The sequence below is a fragment of the Phyllobates terribilis genome, unplaced genomic scaffold (assembly GCF_046119375.1).
Source record: "Phyllobates terribilis strain yellow unplaced genomic scaffold, ASM4611937v1 Scaffold_153__1_contigs__length_4458050, whole genome shotgun sequence".
Lineage (NCBI taxonomy): Eukaryota > Metazoa > Chordata > Amphibia > Anura > Dendrobatidae > Phyllobates > Phyllobates terribilis.
The window spans coordinates 839,557-849,847 of record NW_027362913.1 but is presented as its reverse complement, the minus strand read 5'-3'; the positions used below and the strand labels follow the sequence as shown (position 1 = coordinate 849,847).

At 46.1% G+C, this 10,291-nt stretch overlaps 1 pseudogene; it reads left to right on the top strand.

Moving 5' to 3' along the window:
* Nucleotides 1-2,282: 2,282 nt before the first annotated feature.
* The window catches only part of LOC141206958 (uncharacterized), a 66,440-nt pseudogene continuing 58,431 nt past the window's right edge, over nt 2,283-10,291 (top strand).

Below are 10,291 nucleotides of genomic sequence, written 5' to 3'. Positions count from 1 at the left end.
GCGAAACAAAATTGTATGGATAATACTTCTTTTGATATGGAAGCCAGTGAAGTTTGTGACAGATTGGCAAAAAGAGGTTATCCTGATTGGAATCTTATAAAATCATACAAAATGGTATCGAGCCTAGAACGTAAGGATCTTCTCAAAAATAAGGAGCGAAAAAAAGATTTGGGATGTGAAACTTCCAGTGTAACATTCCCTACAACTTATAGTCCGCAGTATAACAAAGTGGTGTCCATTATAAAGAAATACATACCAATGTTACACCAGGATCCGGGACTTAATACAATTCTTACCAAGGATATTCGGTTTGTGGCTGTGGTACCATCCTGTCCCCCAGTCTTTTCCTGAGTGAAGAGCATAGACATTCTCAATCTACTACCTGGTTAAACCTTAGTGTTTTTTTCAAATGCGGAGCGAGCCGCTGTAAAGCGTGTTCACACACAGTGAAAAAGGATACGTTTACCTCACTGCATAATAATCGTATACACAAAACACATGACTTTATTAATTGCAGCACACCCTGGCTTATATACCTTGTTGAATATATTACATGTAAGATCCAATACATTGATTGTACTACCGGCCCTTTAATACTACGGATTAGAGGACACATATCTGATGCGGTTAATCCTTTGGCCACAAATATTTCAGCAGCGTCAACACACTTCCCAACGTTCCATAAATGAGAAGTTTCAGCACTGAAATTTCAAGGCATAGAAAGAGTGTATAGACCTATCCGGGGGGGGAGACCATAGACGCAAACTGCTAAATAGGGAACCATATTGGATTTTTATGTTAGAAACCCGAGTACCCTTTGGATTGAATCTCAGGCAGGATCTAATGCTACAATATTAATGACAGTTTTGTTTACACCTTGGACATGGTATATCGCTAGTTTTTATATTTATTCTATATTTGAATCACAAATATTTTTATTTTTTCTACAAGTCAATGATATTAATTTTAGAGGGTAATATGTGTCACTAACATTTTTATTTCATTTTTGTCTATGCTAATCATACTGACCTCAGAGACTAGTGAGCACATGATAACTATTATCTTTTATTACAACCTACCTTTATATGCTCACTAGTCCACAGTTCAGACAGACCATGATTAAGACTGCACGTCGAAACGCATAGGTCGAGACAGCTGTGATCCTTGTGTGCACTAAGACTTATTATGGTGGTAGCAGCATTTTTTAATGGCTCAATAAAAGCTCTGTTTTATTCAAGTTTATATCCTGATACGCTGGGTCATTCCTCCTATTTTCTGATTTTAATATCTGCTTTTTTTTATGGAGTTTTTCTTGTATTATAGGAAAGCCTAAGGCCAGAAATAAACCCCATAAAAAACTGTGCATGGAGACTTTGGTATCAAATAACTCCTGTCTTTGTGTTCTTACAAACAAGCTTTTATTAATGCCTCAAACTTCTGGGTGTGAATCAGACCTGAGATCTAACGTGATAGAAGATGACAGTCCGGTAAAGACGGGAAACATATAGACTTCCGGTGGAGATGTAGTCAGTGACGGACTCTGGCCAAATATGTTTATAGAGCAGTAGTAGAAGATGAAGATTTCATCCTCATCATGAAGTAGTTATTTCTCATGTCACGTGTAATGAATATCTCCTGCAGTATTGCTAATGCCTATTCCAGTGTCGGTAAATGAGATGAGAATTAGCTTTATGGAAGGTGGGTCTATGAGAAAGGTATTCACTTGCAGATTCTGAGGAAGAAACTGCTTGTTGTCTGTGGCCTAAAATGTATAGGTTTTATTACTAGATGTAAAGAAGAAAACTAGATACTGTAAAACATAAATCTCCTCAAATGTTTCCCTTATGTCCAGTAATTGTATTATTACACAGGATTTTTATGATGTTACATAGGCTCATCATCTTCTCATTCAGGTCTCTACAATATCAGATCCTCTCAGTTAATTTCTTCTATATAAGAGAATTTTCCTGATTTACCCATCAAAGATGGATATGGACAGAGACAAGATGGCGGAGAGGATATTACACCTCACCCCAGAGATCCTCTTCCGTATTACTGGAGAGGTGAGAGATTCTGATGACGTCACATTACATCATTCTTATATATGGGAATAACAGATGGACAGAACTGGAGAGGTGAGGACTCTGGAAATGTCTGTAGTGAGATTTATTAAGGTGTTTCTCCATTATCAGGATTACACAGTAGTGAAGAAGACCTCTAGTGAGCGGCGTCAGCACCCTGTGTCTGAGGGATGGGAAAGACCCCTGAGCCCAATCACGGGGCCTCCACCTCACCCTTTGATATATGAGGACATCAATGACCAGAAGATCCTAAATCTCTCCTACAAGATGATTGAGCTGCTGACTGGAGAGGTGACACTGCTGGGAATGCTGGGACATTATACAGTAACACTATGAAGGGATCAGGGGGATGACTGTATCATTGTATGTGTCAGGTTCCTATAAAATGTCAGGATGTCGCTGTCTATTTCTCCATGGAGGAGTGGGAGTATTTAGAAGGACACAAAGATCTGTACAAGGACGTCATGATGGAGGTTCCCCAGCCCCTCACATCACCAGGTAATAGACAGGACTAAATACACACGGCCTATAATTATCTGTATGTAAAGAATGAATTCAGTCCCTGTATTTGCTTCCTCTAGATCTATCCAGTAAGAGGACAACACCAGAAAGATGTCCACGTCCTCTTCTTCCACAGGACTGTAAACAAGAACATCCCAATATTCCTCAGGATCATCAGGTAGATGAGAGAAGGTGTCATGAGATCTCCCCTATGATGTGTAGACGGCTGTGAAGGTCTTGTGTTCAGTCTTGATTTATCCACCAGAATTATATGGTTTATACTTGTATAATGAGAATGGTGAAGATGGCTGGATTAGAGCTGATCGTTAGTGATGAGCGAGTGTATTCGTTACTATTCGCTATACGCACGGATAGTACGGTATTTGGGTTGCTAGTTATATTGCTAGTATTTGTGTACTCGCTTCGCTATATTCGGTTGTCCCGCCCTGCAGTATTGGCGCCTCCTTTGCAGCCACTAAACATGCTGGGCTTCTTAACCAATCACAGTAATGCCGCAGACATCTTGGTTGTGACATTACTGTGATTGGCTGGCCACCCAGAGTCATAGGGTCTATTTAAGCCCTGCTGCCGCCGCCCTTTTGTGCACATTGCGTCTGGAGCCTGCATTCTATAAGCATAGGGAGAGATTGCTGAGCTGCTAGGGAGAGTGTTTAGGCCTCTTGATAAAACAAAAGCCCTTTTAAGGGCTACCTGCAATGTATACTAGTTATGTATTTAAAGGAGCCGCTCACTAGCTCTATAATACCACCAAAAAATAGCTCTTTTCAGAGCTGAAGACACACAACAAAGTCAGAGTACAAGGAGGGAGAGATTGTGTGTTCTTCCAGTGTCAATTTTAAAACAGCTCTTGTCAGAGGCAAAGCAATATTTTTCCAGCACACACAGAAGGAGCATTTTGTGCTGCCCTTTTTTTAGCACTGATCTTTTTTCCCTGCTGTTTTCAGGGGTCAGTGCCTACCTTTTGTCCATATTAGTCCACTTAAAAAAGCGTTTTGTGCCCTACACAAAGCAGTAGTCCAAACATTTCCTACTGCCTGCTACAAAGCATGCACCAGGCCATTTTAACCACTATTTTGGGGTGTCAGCCTGCCTTCTGTCCATGTTAGTCCACTTAAAAAATCATTGAATCATTGAGTGCCCTACACAAAGCAGTAGTCCAAACATTTCCTAATGCCTGCTACAAAGCATGCACCAGGCCATTTTAACCACTATTTTGGCTGTGACAGCTAGCTTGGATTGTGCCATCAACATCTGAAAATCTGTCAACAAAACCCAAAATGCCAAAAAAGCCTGTTGTTAAGGGACGTGGACGTGGTGCGCGAGAAGGCACTCTGTCTGTGTCAGGTTAGAAGAAGTTTGATGCATCCACTATGTTCCTGGAAAAATTTCCCGGTCTGGATTTTAAACGTGTGTGGAAGCCAGAAGAGCGAGAGCAGATTCTGTCTTGGATAGCAGACAAGGCCTCTACGCATTTGTCAAGCAGCAACAAATCTTCCACGACCACACAGTCTACTGTGGATACACAGAAGACTGGCCCATCCAATCCTGAAGCTGGTTCTCCTTCCTCCAACCATTATCAGTCACAGGAGACATATGACCCCAAGCTTAGCCACTCCGAGGATCTGTTTGGTACGTATGCTTTGGTTGGCTTTGGACTATCACCGTGCAGCATTGAAGAGGGACAAGAGAAGGTGGCGTGCGTTGATGCTCAAATATTTGAGGATCTACGGCCAGAAGAAAGCCACTTGGCGGAACGTCATTTTTTGTCTCCAGAGGTGGAGGCTAATGATGAGACACAGTTGCTATCAAGTCAGCCTACAATGTCAACTGGGAAGAAGGATTATATGGAAGACGAGGTAGTCGATGATGAGTCCACTGATCCGACCTGGACCGTTGGCATGCATAGCCATGACAGCAACACAGAGGAAGATGGATATGTAGCACCAACTCAGGCACCAAGGGGTCGTGATTTGCCCAGAGTGAGAACTGGGTCAACTGTTCCCTAGAGCACCCTCACTGTGCGCCAAGTCAGGGCAAGGGGGCGTTCAGCTGCTGTATGGAATTTTTTTTCAGAAAGTCCTTCAGAGAAAAACATTGTAGTCTGTAGCATCTGGCATACCAAGTTGAGCAGAAGCCAGGGCAAAGGCAACCTACATGCTCACCATCCAAGGCTCAAGTTCGATGCTTGAAAACCTTCTATTCAGGAGACATAAATACAAAACAAAAATCTAGGGTGGGAAGACATCAGCCCACCACCAGGATATAGCAGTACTACCGGACTAAGGTACCCTGAAGGAAAAGCCCCTCCAGAGATGGGCCGCCTTCCGGGCACCCAGTCTTTCATACTCCAGAAAACGTACCTTCACCAGGTCACCTACGATGTTCCTCCAAACTTCATCTACACTGAGGATTTTACTCTGCATCGAAACTAAAACTTGTGCGTTCCACGTGAAATACCTCACCACTACACTTACTATGAATGAAATGGTTCGGTCCCTTCTCCCAAGGTCTCCGAACGCTCCATAGGCCCACTTGGCATAGGACAGAGTAGCCAGCCGCGGCCAACCAATGGAAACTCCCACCCTGTTGTACACCTCTGTATTAAAGGGGCAATGAAGTATGAAGTGATTCATGCTTTCCAGTATGTTAGCACAAGCCTCATGGGGGCAGCGCTAAGTCAAGTCCCAGTACTTCTTGGGGATCCTGCTAGAATTTAACAAACTCATCCCAACCTCCAGATCCCGACTTGGGCAGTCCTTGAGTACCAATGGACTATGAAAATGAGAAAGCAAGACCCTCCTACCAAGGAGTTTCCTCGGGAGGGCCCTCACTTCCTACATTCCCAGACCCCACCGGTGGATCAATTTCAGAGCCGGGGTAACATAAGCAGGGAGATGCCCATGCAGTGTGCGAAGATCCATCAATCTTCCCCCTGTCTCCCATTCCTGGAAGAAAGGCTGAAACCATCCTTTGCAGGATAATACCCACGGAGGAGCCCTCTTCTTCCAGAGGTTTGCCACGTTAACTTTCAAGAAGGTGTTCACTAGGAACACCACGGAGCTCACCATATCCAACCACCCTAGTCTCCTTGTGCGGTAAGTGACCTCCCGCTTGACTAGGTTCAGTCTATTCCCCCATAACATCTGGAAGAACAGACTGTAGACCCGTGTCCAAAGAGGCTCTGGCAAGACACAGATGCTGCCTAGGTAGATTAGCAAGGGGAGCAGGAAAGCTTTGCACAGGCCAACCCTTTCCCTTAGGGTCAGACCAACCCTTCCATTGGTCCACTCTTTGGGCGACATCTTTTGATTCTGCCTTCCCAGTTTTTCATGGGGTAATCACCCTGGCTGAATTCGGTGCCCAGAACTTTGGCGTGTTCTTGGTGTTTGGGGAGGGTGTCCGGAAGATCAAACCCCGGATATCCGCCTCCCAGTCAGAGACTTTCACACTTATCCTGGTTGACCTTGGACCCGGATGCCTCCGAGTAGCGCTCCACTTCTGACATCACCACTATTGCCTCCTCTTGCGAAGAAACAAAGACGGTGACATCGTCCGCGTAGGCCACCCCTCAGGATAGACTCCGGCACCGCCCTGCCCATCCGCACCCCTGCCAACGATCCACAATCGATCCTTCTGAGAATGGGATCAACTGCAAAGGCGTAAAGCAAAGGGCTAAGAGGACAGCCCTGACGGACACCAGATCCTACCCTGAAAGTTTGTCCAATCCACACATTTACCAGAGGGAAAGTCTCAGCCCCTGCATACAAGGTCTTAAGCCAGTCCACAAACCCTCCAGGCAGACCATACCTCAAGAGTGAACCAGAGGTACTCATGGTTAACCCTATCAAAGGCTTTTGCCTCATCCAGGGTCAGCAAGAACCCCTACCAAAGGCCTGCCCTGCCTTGCTCCATGGCCTCTTGGACAACAAGAACAGCAGTAAAAGTTCTACGGCCAGGAACGCAACAGTGCTGAGCCTTCGAAAGGAGCCAAGTTGCAAACTTCACCAGCCTGTTGAAAAGTATCTTAGCCAAAATCTTCCTGTTCACATTGAGAAGTGCTATGGGATGCCAATTATCAATGCGTGACGGATCCTTAGCCTTCGACAAAATGATCAAAGCTGACCTCCTTAATGATCTCGGCAGAGTGCCCGAGGAGAGACACTCATTAAACACCTGAGTCAAGAGAGGGACTAAATAGTCCCTAAAGGTCCTAAAGTACTCGGATGTTAAGCCATCTTGACCTGGTGACTTTTTGGGTCTAAGCCCATCGATCGCCAGTCTCGTTTCCGCTTCAACTTTGAGTACTGCACACACCTCGTGAACAGTGATCAGGCTATTATCAGCATAACCATCCCGCATCTGTGTCTCTTGAAACAATCACTGCATAATCTCAAAGAGGAAGCTTTGAGTGCCCAGCATGTTGGTATGGAGCCAGATTTCCCAATGGGTGTTACTACCCAGCCCACTCAATATTCTGAGGCAACAATGGGTGATGAGGAGGAAGATGAGGAGGGAGAGGACTTGTTTTTCTGTGCTACCGAGGGGACTTGTAATGCTACAGAGTGGACACCCAACACAAGGTTCATGTCTGTCCAGGCTGGATGGGCTGGAGAGGAGAACGAGGAGGTGGAGGAGAAGGCGAGTCAGCATGAGGAGAGGATGGGTACTTTTGGGGACACAGAGCATTTGCCTTTTTGCAGCTTGGCCCACATGGCACAGTTCATGTGTAAGTGTCTGTGGCAAGACCCTCACGTGATTCACATTTTATCCAACAACCTATACTGCTTGGCCGCCTTTCTCGATCCACGGTACAAGGAGAAATTTCCTTCTCTCCTTTTGGAGTCACCAAAGAGTTTTACAATGGAATCGTTCAAGAGGGCCGTTGTAGATCAGTTGCTGAAAACGTCACCCTCATACAATGCTGGTGACAGAGGTACCAGCTCTTTTCTACACCAAGGGATAATGGGGAGAGACACGAACATCAGCTCCAATGGAGGTGGAGGAAAATGTGCACAAATTGGGCTATTTTCAGTAAATCAGCACAACAGCAAGGGCTATTTGTGCCTGTAACAATGCCAAGGAGGGATAAGTTGCAGAAGATGCTCAAGGGTTACTTAAGTGACCATACGTGTGTCCTTTCTGACGCTTCAGTTCCCTTTAATTATTGGGTGTCTAAACTGAACACTTGGCTCGACCTCTCCTTATATGCCTTGGAGGTGTTGGCCTGCCCGGCTGCTAGTGTGGTGTCTGAGCCTGTTTTCAGTTCCGCTGGGGCAATCATCACTGATAGGCGCACACGCCTCTCCACGGAAAATGCAGAGTGGATTTACTCTTGCCTAGGATGACCTCTCCGAGCGGTCCTAGACGCTGGAGTTTCCCGCCTTCACCGGACAGGAACGAATCAGATGCTCCTTACTACCACAGTAAAAACAACTCCCCTCGGCTCGGCGTGCTTCTTGGCGAGACTTGACCATCTTGGTCTGGTCGATCTGCATGGGTTCGGGCGAGCGTGCCCGGGGAGTTGCTGGTTGGGAGGCAGGTTTCTGGAAAACAGAAGCAAGATGGGGAAATCTTCTCTCCCGGGTAGTCTCCTTAGCTCGTTCCAGGAAACGGATGTCAATCCAGGTAGCTTGTGACACCAGGTCATGCAGGGTGGTAGGAATGTCCCGGCCAGCTAGCTCGTCCTTCCTCCGTCCGGAAAGACCCTCCCAGAAGGTGGACACCAGGGCCTAGTTGTTCCAGGCAAGCTCAGATGTGAGGGTACGGAACTGTATGGCACACTGGCCCACGGTGAGACTCCCTTGGCGGAGACAGAGCAATGAGGAGGCAGTAGAAGTCCTTCGTCCAGGCTCATCGAAGACCTTCCGGAAGGTAGTGAGGAAAGCCGGAAGATCTGACACCAGGGGATCCCCTCTCTCCCATAAAGGGTTTAGCCATGCCAATGCTTCCCCGGTGAGGTGAGACATGATGAACGCCACCTTGGCCCAGTCGGAGGGAAACTGATGTGCCAGGAGTTTAAAGTGCAGCGTGCACTGGTTCAGAAAACCCCGACATAAGACGGGGTCACCCCCAAAACGAGCCGCAGAGAGCCGGGGTCCAGAGCTGGATGCCATGGCACCAGTAGGCTGAGGCGCCGCCAGAGCGGGTGCCGCTCGGCTCGAGGCGGACACAGGTGGGACGGACAGCATGTCCAGGCGGGAGTTGACAGACCGCAGGTAGGTCAGGATGGTTTCCTGTTGGGATCTCTGATGAGAAACCTCCTGGTACAGGTCAGCAAGCGAAGGAGCCTGGGGGCCACCGGGTTCCATGGCCCGTGCAAACCCGGGAGTGAGCGTGCGCGGGCGCCCTAAGCACAGAGCCAGGGAAGCTGCGTGCACCAGCAGCAGCTGCAGAGAGGCCGGAAGACGGAGCAGGACCGCGGCGGTAAGGGGGACGGCGTCTCTGCCTGGCAGGGGGCAGAGACTCCGATGCTACAATATATGGGGGCACTACACTGTATGGGGGCACAATGTGTGGGCATTAAACTGGCAGATTTGCAATTCTCCAGAAAAAGCCTGAAGTGGATGTTACAAAATAGTCACTGTAGCTGTAGATGAATTCATTGAGAGGTGCAATTTCTACAATGGGGTTACTTTTGGGGTTTTTCTGCTGTTCTGACACATTCAGGGCTCCGCAAATGTCGCCCGCAAACTATTCTAGCAAAATCTGTGCTCCAAAAGCCAAATAGCTCTCCTTTCTTCTCAGCCCTGACGTGTGGCCTAAAAACAATTTCTGATGACATATGGGGCTCACCGTGTTCGGAAGAAATTGTGCGATAAATTATGGGGTCCATTTTCACCTATTAACCCTTGTGTACATGAAAATTTGCAGCAAATACAATAATTATATTTTTACCACTAAAATGTCATATTTCCATGTTTCAGTGTTATAAAATTCTGTGAGGCACCTATGAGTTCAAAACACTCACTATACCCCTAGATTAATTCCTTAGGCAGTAAATTTTCAAATATGTGGTCACCTCAGGGGGTTTCTGCTGCTTTCGCATGTCAGGGGCTCTCCAAATGCGACGTGGCATTCACAATTTATTCCAGATAAATAGCACTTTTTCCTTTCCTAGCCCTGCCATGTGCCCAAACAGAAGTTTTTGACCACATATACGGTATCATCACGTTCAGAATAAATTATGTAACAAATTATGGGATCCATTTTCAACTATTATCCATCGTGAAAATTACAGATTTGGGGCTAAAACAATATTTTCGTGAAAAAAATTAAAATTTTCCATATGACGACCTAATGTTATCAAATTATGTGTAGTACCTGTGTGTTCAAAATGCTCACTGTACCCATGGATAAAATCCTTGAGGGGTGTAGTTTCCAAAATGGGGTCACTTGTTGGGCTTTTCCACTGTTTAGGCACATCAGGGGCTCTCCAAACGTAAAATGACACCCGCAGACTATTCCATCAAAGTCTGCATTCCAAAACGTCACTCCTTCCTTTCTGAGCCCTGCCATGCGCCCAAACAATTAGTTTTCCTCTATATATGGGGTATCAGCGTACTTGAGAGATTGAACAACAAATTTTGGGCTTCAATTTCTTCTGTTACCTTTGTGAAAACAAAGAAATTTGGGGCTAAAATTACATTTTTGTTGAAAAAGTTGAATTTTTTATCTTCACTGCACTACGC